The 22,607-nt window shown below is 32.3% G+C and overlaps 1 protein-coding gene across 4 annotated transcripts in view; it reads left to right on the top strand.

The window, feature by feature from the left end:
• The window catches only part of LOC137490337 (uncharacterized), a 205,803-nt gene extending 183,918 nt beyond the window's left edge, over positions 1 to 21,885 (top strand). For 3 of the 4 annotated variants that reach the window (XR_012384616.1, XR_012384614.1, XR_012384615.1), the window contains 10 exons: positions 701 to 755; positions 1,319 to 1,369; positions 2,032 to 2,082; positions 2,672 to 2,727; positions 3,867 to 3,917; positions 4,429 to 4,483; positions 5,143 to 5,197; positions 6,396 to 6,450; positions 7,202 to 7,259; positions 21,172 to 21,885. The gene's annotated coding sequence lies outside the window, so the exon portion shown is untranslated. The remainder of the gene's footprint in view (positions 1 to 700; positions 756 to 1,318; positions 1,370 to 2,031; positions 2,083 to 2,671; positions 2,728 to 3,866; positions 3,918 to 4,428; positions 4,484 to 5,142; positions 5,198 to 6,395; positions 6,451 to 7,201; positions 7,260 to 21,171) is intronic. The other variant, XR_012384617.1, reaches the window with a different exon arrangement.
• Positions 21,886 to 22,607: the final 722 nt, after the last annotated feature.

The raw sequence follows: 22,607 nt of genomic DNA, 5'->3' as shown, positions 1-22,607 counted from the left end.
ATATGGGTGTAGCGATACATTATCATATTGAGAATCGCAATATAACAATTCAAAGTTTTTTTCTTTAGATTAGCCTCTATTCACACGGTGAGTATTATGTGTAAGATTAAACGTTTACACAGTGGCAGTATAAACTACTGTTGTTAAATGATGAAAATAATGCAAGTTGAAATCTGATGATGACAAATGCCTGGTTATACCAGTGAAAATGATCTATTTGCATGTGGACCATAAGAGAGTGCAAGCATACATCTAACACTCATCTTCAGAATTTTTGAATTTGTATTCTGATGTCATCTCTGTCCTGTGCATTAAAGACCAATTTAAAGTTTAACATGCCAGATCAATGCAAAATTGAGCATTTTAACCATCACTAGGCCTACATATTATAATAATATTGTTTTTTACCAAATTTGAGAAATAACAAATATTACTAATATTTAAAGCTTTTTTTATAGCTTACAATATTGAGATATCAAGAGAAACAATGTCGTTTGCTGACCTATCAATAGGCTATTGTTTTAATATCTGTGTGTTTGCTCATGGTTTATGAGGACCAAGTATGTCTACTAAATGTGACTTAGCAGTAGGTTATTGTTTTGTTAAATCTGTTTATTCATGGTTTATGAGGACATGGTTTGTTATGCGAGACTTAAAGTTTTTAATGTTTTCTTCATCTTTCTTTGCTTCTCTCTTTTAGCGCCTCCATGAGCCTGTGGCTTTAACCAACACAAACAGAGTTGTCTTCTACAGAGGTTTGTTAATTATTTTGTCATGCTAATTTGACACTCCTTAAAGGGATAGTTCATCCAAAAAGTGCAATTGTCTCATTATTTGATCCCCCTTTACTTGTCTCAAACCATTATTGGGATATTTCTTCTGTTAAAGACAAAAGAAGATACTTAGAAAAAATATGGAAACCTGTAACTATAGACTTCCATATTATTTGTGTTTTCTGTTGTGGAAGTCAATGATTGCAGGTTTTCTTCTTCCATCAAAATATCTTGTTTTTGTTGTTTAACAGAAGTAATAAACCCTTAAAGGTTTGGAACACTTGAGGGTAAATTAATAGTGAGTAAATATAAATTTTTGTGTGAATCATCCCTTTAAGTGCTAAAATGACAGTTTCATATTTCTACTACATTCAACGTAGCAGTCCTGTGTGTTTAGTCATGGTTTATGAGGACCAAGTATGTCTATTTTATGTGAGTTAGCAGCAAGCTATTATTATATTAAATATGTGTGTTTACTCATAGTTTATGAGGACATGATTGGTTACATTGATTACATTTTCTTTATCTTTGTTTCTCTCTTTCAGTACCTCTATGAGCTCGTCACTTTGACAAACACAGAGTTGTCTTCTACAGAGGTTTGTTAATTATTTTGTCAAACTATTTTGACACTTTTTAAAAGGATAGTTCTCCCAAAAAGTACAATTGTGTCATCATTTGCTCACCCTTTAATTGTCTAAAACCTTTTTGGGGTTATTTATTCTGTTAAAGACAAAAGAAAATACTTACAAATAATATGGGAGTGAATGATTACAGGTTTCCATCTTTTTTTGTTTTCTATCATGAAAGTCAATGATTGCAGATTTTCTTCCACCAAATGTCTTGTTTTTGTTTTTTATCAGAAGAAATAAACACGTAAAGGTTTGGAACCCTTGAGGGTAAATTGTTTGTGAGTAAATGTTCGTTTTTGGGTGAATCATCCCTTTAAGTGCTAAAATAACAGTTTCATATTTCTGCTAAATGCAGCGTAGCAGTCCTGTGTGTTTTGTCATGGTTTATGAGGACCAAGTATGTCTATTGGATGTGACTCAGCAGTAGGATATTGTTTTAATAAATCTGTGTGTTTACTCATGGTTTATGAGGACACTGTATGTAGAATGCAATGTTAGCAGTAGACTATTGTTTTATAACGTGTGTGTTTCTTCATGGTTTATGAGGACATGATTGGTTAAACGAGACTTAAAGCTTTCAGTAAGCGAATCTCATGTTTTCTTCATCTTTCTTTACTTTTCTCTTTCAGCACCTCCATAAGCCAGTCGCTTTGACAAACACAGAGTTGTCTTCTACAGAGGTTGGTTAATTCTTTTGTCAAGCTATTTTGATACTTCTTGAAAGGATAGTTTTACCCAAAAATGAACATTTACTCACTATTAGTTTACCCTCAAGTGTTCCAAACCTTTATGGTTTTCTTTTTTCTGTTTAACAAAACAAATAAGATACTTTGAAATAAGATAGAAACCTGTAACCATTGACTTCCATAGTAGTAAAAAACAAGTAATATAAAAGTCAATGGTTACAGGTTTCCATCGTTTTTCAAAGTATGTTTTGTTTTTAACAAAAGAAATAAACCCTTAAAGGTTTGGAACACTCGAGGGTAAATTAATAGTGAGTAAATGTTAATTTTTAGGTGAACCATCCCTTTAAGTGCTAAAATGACAGTTTCCTATTTTTGCTAAATGCAGTTTAGCAGTCCTTTGAGTTTAGTCATGGTTTATGAGGACCAAGTATGTCTATTAGATGTGACTTAGCAGTAGACTATTGTTTTATTAAATCTGTGTGTTTCTTCATGGTTTATAAGGACATGATTGGTTTGCGAGACATAAAGCTTTCATTAAGCCAATGACATGTCTTCTTAATCTTTCTGTGCTTCTTTCTTTCAGTATCTCAATGAGCTCGTCACTTTGACAAACACAAACAGAGCTGTCTTCTTAAAGAGGTTTGTTAATTTTTTGTCAAGCTATTTTGACAGTCGTTAAAGGGATAGTTTACCCAAAAATGACAATTGTTTCATCATTTGCTCATCCTTTACTTGTTTTAAACCTTATGGGTTTAATTCTTCTGTTAAAGACAAAAGAAAATACTTTTTAAAAAAAAGATGGAAACCTGTAACCATAGATTTCCATAATAGAAAATACCAATAATATGAAAGTCAATGGTTACAGGTTTTCATCAGTTTTCAAAGTATCTTTCGTGTTTAACAGAAGAAATAAACCCATAAAAGTTTGGAACACTTGAGGGTAAATTAATAGTAAGTAAATGTTAATTTTTGGGTGAACCATCACTTTAAGTGCAAAAATGACAGTTTCCTATTTTTACTAAATGCAGGTTAGCAGTCCTGTGTGTTTAGTCATGGTTTATGAGAACTAAGTATGTCTATTGGATGTGACTTAGCAGTAGGTTGTTGTTTTATTAAATCTGTGTGTTTCTTCATGGTATATGAGGACACAGTATGTGTAGGTTTACAATGGTTTACATAGTGCTAGCAGTAGACTATTATAACATGTTTCTTCATGGTTTATGAGGGCATAGTAAAGGGATAGTTCACCCAAAAGTACAATTGTGTCATCATTTGCTCACCCTTTAGTTGTTTTAAATCTTTTTGGGTTTATTTTTCTGTTAAACACAAAAGAAGATACTTTGAAAAAAGGTGGAAACCTGTAACCATTGACTTCCATATTTTTTTGTTTCTTTTATGGAAGTCAATGATTGCAGGTTTTCTTCTTCCATCAAAATACCTTGTTTTGTTGTTTATCAGAAGAAATAAACCCATAAAAAGTTGGAATGCTTTGGGGTATATTAATAGCAAGTACATTTTCATTTTTGGATGAACCATCCTTTTAAGTGCTAAAGTAACAGTTTCCTATTTCTGCTAAATGCAGTGTAGCAGTCCTGTGTGTTTATTCATGGTTTATGAGGACCAAGTATGTCTATTGGATGTGACTTAGCAGTAGACTATTGTTTTATTAAATCTGTGTGTTTCTTCATGGTTTATGAGGGCATAGTTTGTAATGCAAAAAAATAAAACAGTTAGTAAACCAATGTAAAATTTTCTTTATCTTTGCTTCTCTCTTTTAGTACCCCAATGAGCTAAATGCTTCGACAAACACAGAGTTGTCTTCTAAAGAGGTTTGTTAATTCTTTTGTCAAGCTATTTTGACACTCCTTAAAGGGATAGTGCACCCAAAAATGACAATTGTGTCATAATTTGCTCACCCTTTACTTGTTCCAAACGTTTATAGGTTTAATTATTTTGTTAAAGACAAAATGAAATACTTAAAAAAAGATGGAAACCTGTAACCATTGACTTTCATATTATTTGTGTTTTCTATTGTGGAAGTCAATGATTGCAGATTTTCTTCTTCCATCAAAATATCTTGTTTTTGTTGTTTATCAGAAGAAATAAACACATAAAAGTTTGGAACACTCAAGGGTAAATTCATAGTAAGTAAATGTTAAATTTTGGGTGAACAACCCCTTTAAGTGCTAAAAGGACAGTTTCTTATTTCTACTAAATGCAGTGTAGCAGTCTTGTGTGTTTTGTCATGGTTTATGAGGACATGATTAGTTTTGCGAGACTTAAAGCTTTTAGTAAGCCAATGACATGTCTTCTTAAACTTTCTGTGCTTTTTTCTTTCAGTATCCCAATGAGCTCGTCACTTTGACAAACACAAACAGAGGTGTCTTCTACAGAGGTTTGTTAATTCTTTTGTCAAGCTTTTTTGACACTCGTTAAAGGGATAGTACACCCAAAAATTGTGTCATAATTTGCTCATCCTTTACTTGTTTTAAACCTTATGGGTTTAATTCTTCTGTTAAAGACAAAAGAAAATACTTTAAAAAAAAGATGTAAACCTGTAACCATTGACTTCCATAATAGAAAAAACAAATAATATGAAAGTCAATGGTTACAGGTTTTCATCGGTTTTCAAAGTATCTTTTGTGTTTAACAGAAGAAATAAACCCATAAAGGTTTGGAACACTTGAGGGTAAATTAATAGTGAGTAAATGTTCATTTTTGTGTGAATCATCCCTTTAAATGCTAAAATTACAGTTTCCTATTTTAGCTAAATGCAGTGTAGCAGTCCTGTGTGTTTATTCATGGTTTACGAGGACCAAGTATGTCTATTGGATGAGACTTAGCAGTAGACTATTGTTTTATTAAATCTGTGTGTTTCTTTATGGTTTATGAGGACACAGTATGTGTAGGTTTACAATGTTAGCAGTAGACTGTTGTTTTATAACGTGTGTGTTTCTTCATGGTTTATGAGGACATGATTGGTTTTGCAAGACTTAAAGCTTTCAGTAAGCGAATGTCATGTTTTCTTCATCTTTCTTTACTTCTCTCCTTCAGCACCTCCATAAGCCAGTCGCTTTGTCAAACACAAACAGAGTTGTCTTCTACAGAGGTTTGTTAATTCTTTTGTAATGCTATTTTGACACTCCTTAAAGGCATAGTTCACCCAAACAGTACAATTTTGTCATAATTTGCTCACCCTTTACTTGTTCCAAACCTTTATAGGTTTAATTCTTCTGTTAAAGACAAAATAAAGCACTTAAAAAATGGAAACCTGTAACCATTGACTTTCATATTATTGTTTTTTTCTATTGTGGAAGTCAATGATTGCAGTTCTTTTTTCTTCCATCAAAATATCTTGTTTTTGTTATCAGAATTAATAAACCCTTAAAGGTTTGGAACACTTGAGGGTAAATTCATAGTAAGTAAATGTTCATTTTTGAGTGAACCATCACTTTAAGTGCTAAAATGACAGTTTCCTATTTTTACTAAATGCAGGTTAGCAGTCCTGTGTGTTTAGTCATGGTTTATGAGGACCAAGTATGTCTATTGGATGTGACTTAGCAGTAGGTTGTTGTTTTATTAAATCTGTGTGTTTCTTCATGGTATATGAGGACACAGTATGTGTAGGTTTACAATGGTTTACATAGTGCTAGCAGTAGACTATTATAACATGTTTCTTCATGGTTTATGAGGGCAGAGTAAAGGAGTACACCCAAAAACGACAATTGTGTCATCATTTGCTCACCCTTGTTTTAAATCTTTATGGGTTTATTTTTCTGTTAAACACAAAAGAAGATGGAAACCTGTAACCATTGACTTTCATATTTTTTGTGTTTTCTATTATGAAAGTCAATGATTGCAGGTTTTCTTCTTCCATCAAAATATCTTGTTTTTGTTGTTTATCAGAAGAAATAAACCCTTAAAGGGTTGGAATGCTTTGGGGTATATTAATAGCAAGTACATTTTCATTTTTGGATGAACCATCCTTTTAAGTGCTAAAGTAACAGTTTCCTATTTCTGCTAAATGCAGTGTAGCAGTCCTGTGTGTTTATTCATGGTTTATGAGGACCAAGTATGTCTATTGGATGTGACTTAGCAGTAGACTATTGTTTTATTAAATCTGTGTGTTTCTTCATGGTTTATGAGGACACAGTATGTGTAGGTTTACAATGTTACCAGTAGACTGTTATTTTATAACGTGTGTGTTTCTTCATGGTTTATGAGGACATGATTGGTTTTGCAAGACTTAAAGCTTTCAGTAAGTGAATTTCATGTTTTCTTCATCTTTCTTTACTTCTCTCTTTCAGCACCTCTATAAGTCAGTCACTTTGACAAACACAAACAGAGCTGTCTTCTACAGAGGTTTGTTAATTCTTTTGTAATGCTATTTTGACACTCCTTAAAAGGATAGTTCACCCAAAAATGACAATTTTGTCATCATTTGCTCATCCTTCACTTCCTTCAATCTGTGTTTCTTCATGGTTTATGAGGACACAGTATGTGTAGGTTTACATGGTGCTAGCAGTAGACTATTATAACATGTGTTTCTTCATGGTTTATGAGGGCATGGTTTGTTATGCGAGACTTTAAAAGTAAGTAAACGAATGTTGAATTTTCTTTATCTTTGCTTTTCTGTTTCAGTACCTCCATGAGCCAGTCGCTTTGACCAACACAGAGTTGTTTTTTACAGAGGTTTGTTAATTCTTTTGTCAAGAATTAACAAACCTCTGTAGAAAACAACTCTGTGACTGGCTCATACCCAAAAATGACAAATGTGTCATCATTTGCACACCCTTTATGGGTTTATTTTTTCTGTTAAACACAAAAGAAGATGGAAGATGAAAACCTGTACTCATTGACTTCCATATTTTTGGTGTTTTTATTTTGGAAGTCAATGATTGCAGGTTTTCTTCTTCCATCAAAATACCTTGTTTTTCGTTTAACAGAAAAAATAAACTTGTAAAGTAGAAAAGTCCAATAGTAGGAAAAATAATAACATGGAAGTCAATGAGTGCACGTTTTAATTTATTAAGAAAATAAACTAATAATAATTAAAATAATAAAATAATTTAAATAAGTGAATAATAATGTCTCTCTCACTTTCTCCCTTCAGGAAATAACAGGTGAATCTTGACAGAAATCCAGGAAGCCAGACAGTGATGGTGGTGATGGTAAGAATTTCTGTCAATAACAATGCAGGAAGAAACTAAGTAACTAAAATTACTTTAAAAATAATGTGCATTTTAGGCCTTTTTTATTTTAGGCAAATTTTAAGCATGATCTAAAGGGTTGAGTTTATTTTCTTAATGAGTTATAGGTGTATTTTGAGAATAAACCAATCAGAGTCTCATCTCCCATTCCCTTTAATAGCCTTGCATCGTGCCATAAGCGCATTTGCTATTTACATGACGTAAAGTAAGTTTAAGTGGAAAAACTGAGCATTTCACAAGCAAACAGTTAACAGTTATTTTTAACAGAAAACTGTTAAACAGAGCATCTACCGCGCTGATCTACTTTCACTTTCGCTCTTGGTGGATAGGAAAATCTTTACGCACAGACATCAGTTAGCCTAATAATAATAATTAGTTGCGTTTGTTAAGCGCAAGTATTTGTTTCAAAACTATTTCTAAATGCAGTTCTAATTTTCAGCAAATGAATAAATGAACAATAATAACTAAGTGTTGTCATAAACCTGAGTTATATCCTAAAAAACATGTTGCCCGCATATGGTCTAAAACCTGCAGGTGGGCAAATCTAAGCTTTTTTTTTAATAAAACAAATATAAATATGGATATAATAATTAATACTGCTAATAATAACATACAAAAGTAAATTGTTATGAATAAAAACTATTGCGTCGTAGAGAGATAAACAGTGTTTGTTATTTTAAAGTGATAGGACTAAGATGGTCAATAAATAAGCTTTTTATTTACCTATTAATTCACAGTTTTAATTTACATTTTGTTGATTATATTTTACTCTTATTTTTACCTATTAAAAATCTTATTTTTTTCTTATTATTACTCTTATTTTACTTTTATTATATTTATATTTTACTATTATGTTATTTTGTCTCAATTACTGTACATTAATAGCAAATTAATATTTAAGTAGGCCTAATTATTTATTTAAAAACATTACCAGCCAAATACTGAGAAACGGTCTGGCGCTATTTTTATATACAGGCCTATCATAATTTTAAAGAAAGCTGCAAGGTGTGCTACATTATTTTAAATTATTTTTTCTGTCTGTTACTTGAAGTTCAGTGCGTGTGCCTGTGCGCTGAGAGACAAGGCAATATTGACAAAATATTGAATTTTGTTTTTTATATTGCATTGCATTGATTTGCAGAGATGTTTTATAGTTTATACAGGCCTAAAATAAACGCTTTGGTACAGAGTTATTATTTTAAAACAAACCTGTGTTTGTAATGATAGATGTAAGTGTCACAAAATACTTTTTAAATCAGTGTTTCTATTAATATGATTATTATTTATTGTGAATAACACTTAATAAATACTGAAATGTCCTTAATACACACCTTATTTTTTTATCAATTACAGTGCTTCCCGCTAGGGCTGCTCTATTATGGGAAAAATCATAATCACGATTTTTTTGGTCATTATTTTAATCACAATTATTCAAAATGATTATCAGTTCAAGTCAAAATTATTAGGGCTCCTGTGAAATTATTATTATTATTTTTTATAAATATTTCCCAAATGATGTTTAACAGATTCAGGAATTTTTCACAGTATTTCCTATAATATTTTTTCCTTTGGAGAAAGTCTTATTTGTTTTATTTCAGCTAAAATAAAAGCAGGTTTAAATATTTTGAAATCTATTTTATGGTCAATATTAATAGCTCCCTTAAGCAAAATAGTTTTTGATGGTCAGCAGAAGAAATTACTGGTATACAATGACTTGCCCAATTATCCTAATTAAGCCTTTGAATCGTACTTTAATCTGAATGCTTGTATTTTGAAAAATATCTAGTAAAATATGTGCTGTCATCATAACAAAGATGAATGAAATCAGTTATAAAAAATTAGTTATTAAAACTATTATGTTTAGAAATGGGTTAAAAAAAATCTTCTTTCCATTAATCAGAAATTGGGGGGGAAAGTAGGGCTAATAATTTAGATTTCAACTGTATTCATTTATTTTCCTCCCTGCAAAGGAAAGGGAAATATGTACAATAGAATAAAAATATGAAACAAACTGTGCTTTAAGCATCTTCACTGTAAAAAAAAAAAAAACTTTGATTATAGCTACTAAAGTCCTTCAGACAAGAACAGTGAGGGATTGTCTTCTTTTGTTGTTTGATTAATGGTAAAAACAGTCGGCTGCAGGAATATCACGCACTTTCACTTTAAGAGCAGTACGGTTCTGATTTATGGTTTCTCTTTCACATGTCTTTTGATTCTCAACTAGTTTGTTTATTACTTAAATGAGAGTTAATATGAATAATCACTGAACATCGCGTTTTGATACCTATTTGACCATTAAAATGCTCACATTAAGATAACTTTAGATGTGTGTGCTTTGCTCTGAGCACACAGTGTGCGAATATGTGTGTGCCGCATACACACACCATGCGGTCTCATTCATGCTTTTAAAACATGAATGATTCGAATGTACATCAATGAATGATGCACATGCCGTGCTGCAAAATTACAATGCATGCTTTTAGTAATATTCACGTGAAACTGAGCTTTGCAGAGCAACAAATGTGTACAACTGAAAAGAGGACGATATATGATGCAACAATCGTTTTATCTCGATTAATGATTTTCATATTCGTTTGAAGTCAAAATCAAAATCGAATTTTCGATTAATTGCATAGCCCTACTTCCCGTATGTTTATAATATACTTGCGAAGGTAGCAGGCCCGGCGCCAGGATATCATAACTGAGGAGGCATTTTAATCCCATGACTAATTTTGGTCCCTCTTGTTCCTTTCATTTAGGCTATTTATTCACATTAATTATTACTTTGCATTACTGCCTAAGTTACTGACTCAAGTAATAATGATATGCAGTTTTGCTATTATTGATTTTATACCATTTATCAACGCAGACAGATCATGGTTCATTGCCAAACGAGTGCTTTATATCAAATTTTATTATCCTTATATGGGCCTATAATAGGCCTATAAAGGTTTAAAGTTTTAGGTAAAGACGTCAAACTATGCCCATACATGCAAGCCAATCCACGGTTAGACTATTAAATAACCGGTAAATAAATATAGTAAAATCAGCATTACTGAATCACGCTTCACAAAACCTTAACCAACCAAAATCAGTGTTAGGAAAAAGTTAAATGTTACAATCAAATGTCATTAAAAAAAATTTATTAAGTTACATTTTAAGGCATTAGTACGGAGACTCGGAAGGGACGTGATGGTGAAGAAAAAAATTGGGTGGAAGAAAAAAAAACTGAGTGGGAGAAAAAAAAAGGATGGTAGAAAAAAAAACAGTGATAGGAATATATATATATATATATATTTTTAAGTTTTTGTTCCCTCACAAAGATGTTTTGCGTTATCCACACTTCCTGTTCACTTCATACCTGTCAACCCTCCCGTATTTTACCATTCTATCCCTCTATCATACTATTGTTAAGTATTTTCCCATATTTCTCATATATTTTTATTTTTGAAAGCATTCTGAAACAAATATAAAAATGTCTGCATTTACTTTCTTTCCATTAAAAGCTGTGGGTTGATCATCGCCCTTCATATGCAACCTCTGAATCAGGGAATGATACACTGATCCCAGATCAACTTCTGTACATGCCATTTAAAGAGGAGCTAAAGTGCAGGATTCAGATCTGTGTTTAAACAGACAAATATACTTAACAATATGTAAACATGTTCGTTCTGTGTGTTTTATTTTAAACACAACTCATTTTCTCTTAAATGAGCACAAACAGTTACTTAAGTAATGGAATACTTTCATTATAGATCTGTGCATTCTTAAATTGACACCTCTGATATGAAATAAAAGAAAATGAGAGATTCATTTGCTGCTCATCACTTGTTTGATAACAGAGGTGTCGCTTTAAATGGTGTGTATAGAAGCTGATCTGGGATCAGTTTATCATACCTAGCACATCCGTATACATGCATTCGCTAATTCACAGGTTGCATATGAAGAGCGATGATCGACCCACAGCTTTAATGGAAAGAAAGAGAAATATGGGAGAATCCCAGCAAAAACGGAAGGCTTGGGAGAATCCTGGTAAAACAGGAGGGTTGACATGTATGAAGTGAACAGGAAGTGTTTGTGGAAAAACAGTTTTGCGAGAACGCAAAACATCTGCGAGGGAACGCAAAAACTTCCAAAAGAGGATTTTTAAATAAAAATATAGTCAAGGTAAAATGTTCAAAAACTAGGTCTGAGTCACTCCTTTTCTTCCGCCGTCTCATTAACACACCTTTATTAAATTACAATAATTAACAAATTGCACAAACAAACAGTAATATTTAAGAGTAAACTAATGAGCTATTTAAAAGTACACTTTAAAGAAAACCACATTTATAAGAGAGACTGTGCCTTAAAGCATATACTGCTCTGTCACACTGCTTTTATTTATTATTTTAGGTTTGTTTATGAATGAATTATTTAAGTTAAATATTTCATGTATGTGGTTTAATATTTAATTGGTCATTAAATCAAATGAAGAAGCTAGCTACTTTATTTTTTGACACTTCAACCGATCAATAAACAAAGAAATGAACAACCACAGATTATTTTATTCTCTCTGTAAAGTATTTAGATACTTAGACTATACTAAATAATTAGACTATTCTATATAGTTTTTAACATTGTTTGGGCTCAGTTGGGATTATTTGTTAATGAACTGCCACTCATCTTTCCATTAAAAATTTTGATATTAAAATTATGTTTTAACTTTATGTCTCCAAGATTGCATTGTAATTTTCTAGGTTAAACTAAACTAGTTAAACTAGACAATTAAAATATGCTGTAAAAAAGTTTAGGTTGATAACTATTTTATTTTGGCTGGAAATGATTTACTGCTGGTTTTATCTGACCAGAGAACAACACAATGTTGGAATTGACGTAGTAGCATTGTGTAAAGTGCGATATGAGACAGCATATTTAATCCTTGCACTATTTTAAGTGAATGCATTATTTATTCCACCGACTCCAAAATTAGGAGTTAAGAGTCTCATCCAAAAAACCCAGAACCGAACATCCCTAATCGACGCCCCATTGATGTTTCTTTGAACATCAGGTGCCATTATTAACTGTTTATCAAGTTAAATTTCAAACTGAACCTATAACTGTTTTTGATTAATTCAAAGTATAGCCCAGACTATTTTTTTCCTTTTCAAAAGCAGAAGCAGTATAGCCTAAACAGGACAGTTTTACAAATGTACAGATAAGCATTTTTATAACTGAACATCACAAAAGGCCTACAAGAATTTTCAGTCCATTTTTATATACAGGCCTATTATAATTTTAAAGAAAACTGCTAGGTGGGCTATATTATTTTAAATCTAGCCTATATTATTTTTATTAATTTCCTCTGTATCTGTCACTTGCGATTCAATGCACACGTGCTGAGCGAGACGAGAAATAAGGCAATATTGACCATTTTTTATAGGCCACTATAGTATATAATAGTTTATTTTTACATATAGTATTGCATTAATTTGCATTGACGTTTTGTAGTTTGTAGAGGCCTAAAATGAATGCCTCGATTTGGAGTTATTTAAAACATAATCCTGTGTTTTTAACATTCTTTAAACCAATGTTTTTTATTATTATTATTTAATGTGAATAACTTTTAATTAAAAATTGTAATGTATTTATTACACCACCTTATTGGGAAAAAAAAACGATCAATTACAGTGCTTCCCGCAGGTTTGAAATATAGGACTTGCAGCATTGAAACACCATTTACCCACATCACATAGTTAACTATGCGACAGACAAAACTTAATTGCATTTTTAATAATAATTGTATTTATTATGACACTTTTTCTTTTAATGGGTTAAAGTAAAAAAAAAAAAAAAAGAATGTTACAAAAGACTGAAATCAAAAAGAAATGCTTTATGCTATTTAGGAGCAATGTGCAGCCACTGACAGGTAAAATTCGCTTTTCTCTCTCAAGTTCAAAGCAAATTAGGCTTGCCACGATAGACGGTGTTGAAGGTGATACCGGTTTTAAGACGCAACACCGGTGACATCACGTTTTTACCGTGACACCGTCCTCACATTTGTTTTTTCTAAGTATTCGTTTTTTTTTTTTTTTTTTTATTAAATATTTATTTTAATTAAATGGAAAATAGAATTCGTAATAATTTACTTAAGGCCAGAGCATGCTTTATAATTAAAATCTGAACATAGTAATGCGTCATATTTCATTTATCACGTGAGAATAAATATGCAAGGCATACTCTCATTTTAAAAATCACGCGACCATCATCTCACAGTGTTTAATAATAAATATCTTATTTTTATTAAAACAAGAATGATGTAGCAATGCCGCGCCATTGACAAGCCAACTGCAGAGAAACAAAGCAATCATCACGGCAACTGAAGTGAGCACTTTTTCCGAAGTTCAGCTCTTCTTTTTTGCACTTTATGCGTTTCATGTAAAAAAATAAAAGATGAATATGCCTACAAGAATGTAACCTGTGTGCGCGCGTCTTTTATCACTGAGGCCGCTGTCTTTAAAAACCGAAAGTTGCTTCATCTGTCTGGAAATATTTCGGCTTTTAATAAATGAAAAGTTAATTTAGGTGAGCCAATATTAAAAATTGCTATAAAGTAACTGTGAAGTGCGGCTACACATCGAATCTGAGGTCTGATCTCATCTCTCTCTCGCTATCATTCAGACATCGAAACGCCACACAGGTCAAGTCGCAAAACTGAGGCTGGTACCAGCTGACAGGTAGAACAGCTGAAGCCTTTGCGAAATCTGTCAAAATACAGCGCTGAAATTAACAGGCACAAATATCTTTGAGCCAGAAAGTCACGCCTTATCTGTCAAGACGCAATTCGAGCCAATAGGAGTTGTGTAGCCTATTAATTATATTAATTCTAATAAAATGAAAACCAAATTAAACTATTCATTGCATTTTTCGATTGATAAAAATATACGTAAACGAAAAAAAATCAAACGGTGGCTAGTTTGTATTAATGTGTCTTAAAATTAATAAAAATATGCTCAGCCTATTTAAGCTTCACGGTTATATGCTGCGAACCACGTTACTGAACTACAATATCTCCGAGGGAGACTATATAACTCGATAGACAACATTACCTTGAGGGATTTTAAAAACAAAAGGTGTTTTAAAAAAGGAACAACACGCCAATCGGCAACAAATAAAACATCTTGCCAGGGTATGCTGTGTGTAATCCGCCACTGACAGTGACATAAGACACCTGCGCCTGTCAACTGTGCTTGTAAGAGAGCTCAAAGCTTGTATCGATATAACCAAAAAAAGCAAGATCATATAGTTATAAATATTCCATAACAATACTTATCGAAATATTTATACATTTACATGTTGATTATTTTTTTAGCCTGTTAAATAAAATTACTTTTATTTAGCCTGTCTTTAGATTTTTTACACAATGTTTAATTTCTTAACATTTCTTTCTTTTTTATTTAAAGTTTATATATAGAATGAGTGCTAGCTTGTTTAGTTGTGATCATTATGCAAGGATCATATTTCATATTCGGTTTATTCTTCACTAGCCTATAAATTCGTTTATAAGGCTATTTTATAAACGGATTGTTCATAAGGACTAAGCTATTAATATATAATGCAATAGGCTAAATAATACATTAAGAAATTGAAGTCAGGTAGGACAACAAAAGACAACCAAACATGTTCCCCCTGTTAGCAAATGTAACCAAAAAGTATCTTTACGTGCAACAAGCTGCTCATCTGAGGGTGTGTTCAGCACGATGGGGAACATAGTGAGCCCCACAAGATCCCATCTTAAGCCAGAGATGGTCAACATATTGGCCAGGATTCCTCGCAAAGAACAAGTAAACCTCACTGTTAATAAATGCCAATTTACAATGTTTTATTTATTTATTTTTTTTAAAGACTGTGTCAACCTGTCATTTTTGTAATGTAATTTTGAAAGCTTTTCTTTTATATTTGTTTCTTGTTCATTCGTTTAATCTTATTTAAACTTTGTGCAATTTAATTACTTATCTTGCTATTTTATTTTCTTATTCGTTTTAAAAACATTCTAACATTCATCACATTCGTCCATTCAAACAATTTACGCCGAATTGGCAATTCCCGCAAAACTGAAAGTGAAAGTATTATATGCATTTATAAGCTATTTAAAAGCAGAAAGAAAAGAGGAAACCCCGACCCCCACTATGATACCGGTATTACCGGTGTTGTCACATGTCGATTAACCGGTGGGGAAATTTCCTCATCGTCACAACCTTAATTTGAATGATTTTAGATGTGTATATAAAATAGCCTATGTAAAATATTAACATCATCAAATTAATAAAATAATGACAAATTTTAAATAAATGACAGAAAAGTTAATAAAAACAGACATTCTCTAAAAAATGTAAAAATCGCAATATTAAAATGAGTAGATTTTTTTTAAATAAAATGCGTTGATTAACTATTACTATTGGTGTATATATTTTACAGCCAGTCTAGATCTCATTACGTCCTCTCCCGAGTATATAGCCGAAGTTTTTCTTAGTCGTTTACATTAAAGAATCTATTATTTACTTTTTCTCTCTGTATCGCGGCTGAGTGTGCGCTGTCAGCTGAATATAGGCTTAAATTAAATCTAAAAAGCAACTAGCCTGCGAGCTAATATTTGTTCTTTTTTTTTTCGCATAACAGCCAATTTCAACCGCGAGGAGATACCAACAGCTTGATATGCAACATTTTCTAAAATGTTATTTAGCTCGGAATAAAAACAATTCACAAAAAATGATTTAGTGTGTGTGTTTTTTTAAGATTGGATTAGCCTATTTCACAGTGTGTAAACATTAGAAATAATAATTAGGCTAAAATACAGTAGATTACCCCTTCATTCAGATATATGTCGTTGTTTGGGAAACTCTCCCCTGGTCTAGAAGTTTCTCTTGCTTCTTATCTGCTCCACAAGCGCAGCACGCTTCTTCCTCTGGCTCTGCACCAGGGCTGGGTTTCCCAAACAACAACGTAACTCGCGGCAGAAATATCATAGTACAATGTGTCGTTTGGGAAAAGAACGATGTAGTGACGAGTGTGTCCCAAAACCTGTAGTTTCTCTGTCACAGATCTATTGTTTGACCCACATTAGTTATAACGTAAAATGCCCATAATGATGCTCTAAACGAGGTGGTAACAATTTCTTTAGAGAGAGAGAAAAAAAAAACATTATTTTATTTGCAAATTATATTGTTTTACACAATCACACATTTAAAAAAAAAATCTATCATAGTTTTGGTGAAAACATGCACTTATATTCCATATTAATTGAAATATATATAACGGCACATATAAGACCTATATTTGTTTCCTTTACAAATATTATTAAGAATTTCATTTCTAATTTCATATATAAATCATTAATGGTTGTAGGCCTAATTTACAGTAGGCTATTTATTTGGAAATAGAAAAAACTTTTTAATATAATATTAATTATTATTATTATTATTAAAGTAGGATATTGCAAACAATATGCAAAATAAATGCAAACAATATTCCATGACTCCAATATCAATTGCTACGAGCCTAATATAGAAATTTTAATTAACACGTAGTTCAGTCCATAAGTTGCTGTGAATAGAAACAGCCTATATAAGCCTACATTACCAGAAGTTGGCCTATAGGTAAAAGGTATATAACCGGGGATTTTGTGTCAACCTTGCTTGTGAAATATACTCAAGATATACCCCTGCCCTCATCTCAAACAAAATGTTTGGCTATTAATGAAGCAGCCTGTCTGAGGTGTTAATGGGGCATTGCGCTTTAACCGAAAACAACAACAACCCAAAAGCACTAAATTGGTTCCAGGGGTTGCTTCAGAAAATTGCCTAATAATAATAGAAGTAGTAGTAATAATAATAATAATAATAATAACTACTGGCATGTTTATAACTACAGTTGTTTTTACTTCGGTTGCACCACATGCTCTTAAGGCAAACCGTAGTTAGTAAGGTCATAAGCTCTCCGTAAAGTCATACATAGTTGCATTAAATCACCTAATATCAAATAAAAAGTGTTTCAATCGTTAAACTGATTTAGAATTCTGCAACTAATGCATCTACATATAACTGTTCTTTGAAAATTTGCTGTGAATGCACACAAATTACACAAAGTTATCAAAACATAAAACTTGATTTTTTAAATATTCTACACGTTAAAGAAAAAATAGCAGGGAGAAAAAACCCAGTCATAAAGAAATGTATGTTAACACAAAACATTTCTTGAAACAAAATTAAACTCTTCATTCACAAACCGAAAGAAATGCGAGATTTAGGAAGAAAATAAGGCTGTGAATAGAGGGAGATCATCGCAAGCTCCTCGATGTAAACTAATCTCACCGTCATCTCTTTTCTACCATTATACATGGGGGGAGGCTGCGGTAAATTTTTAGTTGGAACACAGCGTTAGGTTTAAACTGAGTGAAATGCTGCAACACAGAAATATTTAGTAGTGCGTACATTGTAAATTAGTGTCCCTTTAAGTCACAACTAGGCTTCATTTTAACTTACACACTGCTGGTGCAACTGGCCCCATGTAATCAAAAAAGGCTGCATATTAATAAGTGGGTCGCGGGTTATAATCTAAAAGCTATTGCCAGTCAAACACAGCACAGCCATTACAGCAAAATGGAGAGATTTAAATGTACATATTGCACATATGGAATTATCCACTCACTGCATGTCGTCTACCCTGATAAACATGCTAATTGTCTTATTATTATTAATATTATATTGTATGCACTTATGAAATTAAAGTTTATAGAGCCTGGTTTATACTTCTGCGTTATGATCGGCGTAACCCACGGCACATGCAACCCGCGTAGCTGTTTATTTTACTTCTGCGCAATGTCTCTGTTGGTCTGCATTAACACTTTCAAAACGCTAGTTGGCAGTGAGGTGTTAATGTTCCTCTGTGTTGAGTTTCTTCGCTGTTGTTTTGTTTTTTCTAAACGCTTCCTGAACATGCAAGTGACTCAAACTCGCTCATTTTGAGGCTGGAACCGGCGGACGTGGAACAACTTTAACTATGAGATAAACACAAAACAAAACTTTCTATCCAGAGCTCCTTCATGGGACTCCACACGTGTAAACAATCGCTCTATTGGGCTCGCACCACTCGCACGGCTCTTGGTCCCGCCCCCAGACTTGTCAGCGCTGCCAAGCCGACCAATCACGACCATCAAACAAATCACGACCTTGCGCTCTGTGTCGTTGCGACTTGTAGTTACATTTTTTGAGAGGTGCACATCATCGACGCCGACGGCCAATAAACAATGCTTAAACATTAAAATGTGCTTTTAGAAACTTCAAATATTTATGTTTCTAATATTTAATTATACATTTGCTGTGTTTAATATAGGGGATAGAATAGCATACAGTATATAAAAAAAACATTTTTTGTCCTTTATACCGAAATAGGCCGGCTATAAGAGGAGGCGCTCTATTAAACAAGCAGAAACAGCACAGACTGTTCACTCTGCATGCATGTGAAAGAAATGAACAGAGAAAAATAAACAGACGATAAATAATAGGCGACTCACCTTACGTGCCGATATGCCCATTTATTTAATTCATAACTGCCACTAATAGCTATGCAAAAGGGAACCTATTTTGAGTGTTTGGCATGTAGTGACAGATTTTCAAATATTTGTAACCTGGCCTATAATAAATAATAATAATTATTGATAAAGCAAGTTATACTGCAATCAGGTGATGTGTTTCATTGACTCGATAACCTTAATATTTTGTAGTGTGTGCTGTGACGCGATTTTCATTTCTTGCAATGTGCGCACGTTTAAGATTTGAGGTAATAACATCGCCATGATAGTCAAAGAAATGTAAACATTCTTTTTACCCCAACACAATTTAATAGGGCGCTATAAAGGCTAAACAACTTCATTCTTATATTTGTTTAATTTTTGCAGCCTGGGGCTATACTTCTCACCATCTATTGTATCTTTTCTAAAGCATACAGTATAGTGTAAAAGCATGTTTATTACTAAGAAAAAAGAAAATGTATTTTTTAATTGATCACATCACATAATCTACTGTAGGCTACATTACACATACAGTAAGGGCTGCTCTATTATGGGAAAAATCATAATCACGATTATTTTTGTCATAATTGCAAACAAGATTATTCAAAACGATTTTTCAGCTGAAGTCAAAATTATTAGCGCTCCTGTGAATTTTTTATTTATATTTTTTTAATAAATATTTCCAAAAGGATGTTTAACAAATTCAGGATTTTTTTACAGTATTTTCTATAATATTTTTTTTCTTCTGGAGGAAGTCTTATTTGTTTTATTTTGGCTAGAATAAAAGCAGGTTTAAATATTTTGAAACCTATTTTAAGGTCAATATTAATGACTTGCCCAATTATCCTAATTAAGCCTTTGAATTGTACTTTAATCTGAATGCTTGTACTTTGAAAAATATATAGTAAAGTATGTGCTGTCATCATAACAAAGATGAATGAAATCAGTTATAAAAAATTAGTTATTAAAACTATTATGTTTAGAAATGGGTTGAAAAAAAATCTTCTTTCCATTAAACAGAAATTGGTGGAAAATGGTTGCTAATAATTCAGGAGGGCTAATAATTCGGATTTCAACTGTATATATGCAGTTATTTTCCTCCCTGTAAATGAGCAAAGGGAAATATGTACAATAGAATAAAAATATGAAACAAACTGTGCTTTAAGCATCTTATAAATGAATAAATGATCACTGAACACAGCATTTTGACACCTATTTGACCATTAAAACGCTCACAGTAAGATAACTTTAGATGTGTGTACTCTGCTCGTCTAGCCTAAGTGCACACACACAGCAGCATGTACAAATCAGATTATGAAAAATGATGAAGAGCATGCTTTTCCTTTTATCCTTTATTTTTAGTTTTTTTTTTTGTTTTTATTTACACATTTTTTTAAGTGGTGAGGACAATATTCACTGGTTCCCCCCTCCTGTATAATAATTAAATGTTACATTTTTAAGAACTTCACAAATAGCCTAAATAACACTTTTCAGTATCAGTGATAATATAAATAGTAACTAAAAATAATAATAATGATAATAATAAAAAGAAGAACAAAAAATATTAGCCTATTGATAACAATATAAGTGAGATGTTGAGGAAAAAACAGCGCAGGCTACTAACTCTCCACTGTTTTTGGTAAATTATTTGACAGAAAAGCTAACATGCTGACACATTGTCTGGATTAAGCAGACCTAGTTGGAGTCGCAATGTTTCCAGCAGCACTCAATACACGTTCAGACTTTCTATCGCAGTGCTTGTAGCGCAAATGCACAAATGCTTTTTCCTATGCTACATTTCTCGTCAATGTCTTCCATTTATCACTTTCTCTTTTGTATCTGGCCATTTTTAAATAGGGCTCTGCGATATCTGGCTGACAAAAAAATCAAAAAATAAATTTTAATTTTTATAATTTCATATATTTTTATTTTATTTTTTGTGCTCATAATATTGACCTTTGCAGTTTTTACATTTTTATTATTCAGCTAAACTAAAAAACGGAAGACTTTCTCCAGTGGAAAAATATAATAGGGAATATTATGAAATTATTGATTGCCTTTTTTTAAAATTAAGAAAAGTCTTTACATGGAAAGGTCATATCACTTTCAATAGTCCACAATGATTCAAAGCAGCTACTGAAAGTTATACTCGCATATGTTGCTGTTAAATCATGTAGTTGTGTGATGTATAACCATGGTGTAAGTGCACACCTAAGGATTAACCTTTTTTCCAAGAAAGAGACTTTTAAACGATATTGATGAACAGTTGATATGATCTATTAAAAGTCAGTGATGCTAACAGTTAATCATCTTGTTTGCTTTCAGGCTCTAGCACTGGCAGAACAACCTACATGAGAAGACCATGGACAAAAGCAGACGTGAAGGCTGTAATGAGTTCAAAAGACTGATTATTATTATACACATTTTCATTTTTTTTCCTTGTCACAGAGTGACAATATTTAACCATTTTCAAACCCACTTCTGTTCCATGCCAGTGCTTCACAGTCCATCATCACTCTAGGGTAGTCTCTACATTGCTCTACAGTTTGCCTCTGCTTCTCAACCCATGTCTGCCACTACTCCACAGTCTGGTACTGCTCCACAGTCCAGGTCCACGTCTGCTTCATGAGCCTGGGCAATACCCATCACACAAAAATACATAACCCACAAATGCAGTCCCTCAGACTAAACATTTACAACAGTGTTGAGTAGCAAAAAGACATGTTTTTTGTTTTTTATTTACATGTTTGAAAATGGTCAAATATTGTCACTGTGACAAAAAAGTGAAAATGTGTATGATATTAATTAGTCACATTATAACACATTATATTACTGTCACATTACGAAATTTAGTTTTTAATCTGTTTTGTGTTCATATCATTCTGTATGTATCATTCAATTTGTGGAATCAAACTTTTATGTCTAGTTTTATCTTTTTTTCTTTTTTTCTATCTTTTTATCTATTTTTATCCATCTATTTTTTTGTTCTTGTCAGAGCGATAATAGTTGATGCATTTCATAATAAAATGTATATACATGTTTAGTTCCCCTGCTGTTTTCCTGGACTTCAAAAGTAAAATAAAAAAAGTTTATTTTTTTATTTCTGTCATTGAGTGGCAATGTTTTGTATTTGACAGTATTCTAGTGCACTACCATGTTGTGTTCTAGTATAAATATTTAAATTTGAAAAAGAATAATCTGTTGAACGACTTAATTAAATCTTAAAATACCATTAGTTTGTTTATAAGCTGTAATCATTCATTCATTCATTTTCTTTTCGGCTTAACCCCTTTATTTATCAGGGGTTTCCACAGTGAAATGAACCACCAACTTATCCAGAATATGTTTTACGTTGCGGTTGTTCTTCCAGCTGCAACCCATCACTGGAAAACATCCATACACACTCATACACACACACTACGGACAATTTAGTGTATTCAATCCCCTGTACCGCTTGTCTTTGGACTGTGGGGGAAACCGGAGCACCCGGAGGAAACCCACTCCAACACAGAGAACATGCAAACTCCACACAGAGTTCACAGAGGGGAACATTTGTGTTCTGGCCAAGTAAAAGAATAAAATAATGAATATGTTATCGTACAGTTGTGCTTCTGGTTGTTCATGGTTGAAGGTTCTTTGCCAATTATGTTCTTTTTTTATCTGAAGTTGCCTTTCAAAATATCTACTGTCCTATAAAATAAGAGCAAAAGCCCTTAAACAATTAACTCTTCATACTTTAATGTTAAAATGCTGTCTTTTTC

Source organism: Danio rerio, chromosome 8 (genome assembly GCF_049306965.1).
Source record: "Danio rerio strain Tuebingen ecotype United States chromosome 8, GRCz12tu, whole genome shotgun sequence".
Taxonomy (NCBI): domain Eukaryota; kingdom Metazoa; phylum Chordata; class Actinopteri; order Cypriniformes; family Danionidae; genus Danio; species Danio rerio.
The sequence above is the reverse complement of the archived record's forward strand: the minus strand, read 5'-3'. Positions and strand labels throughout refer to the sequence as shown.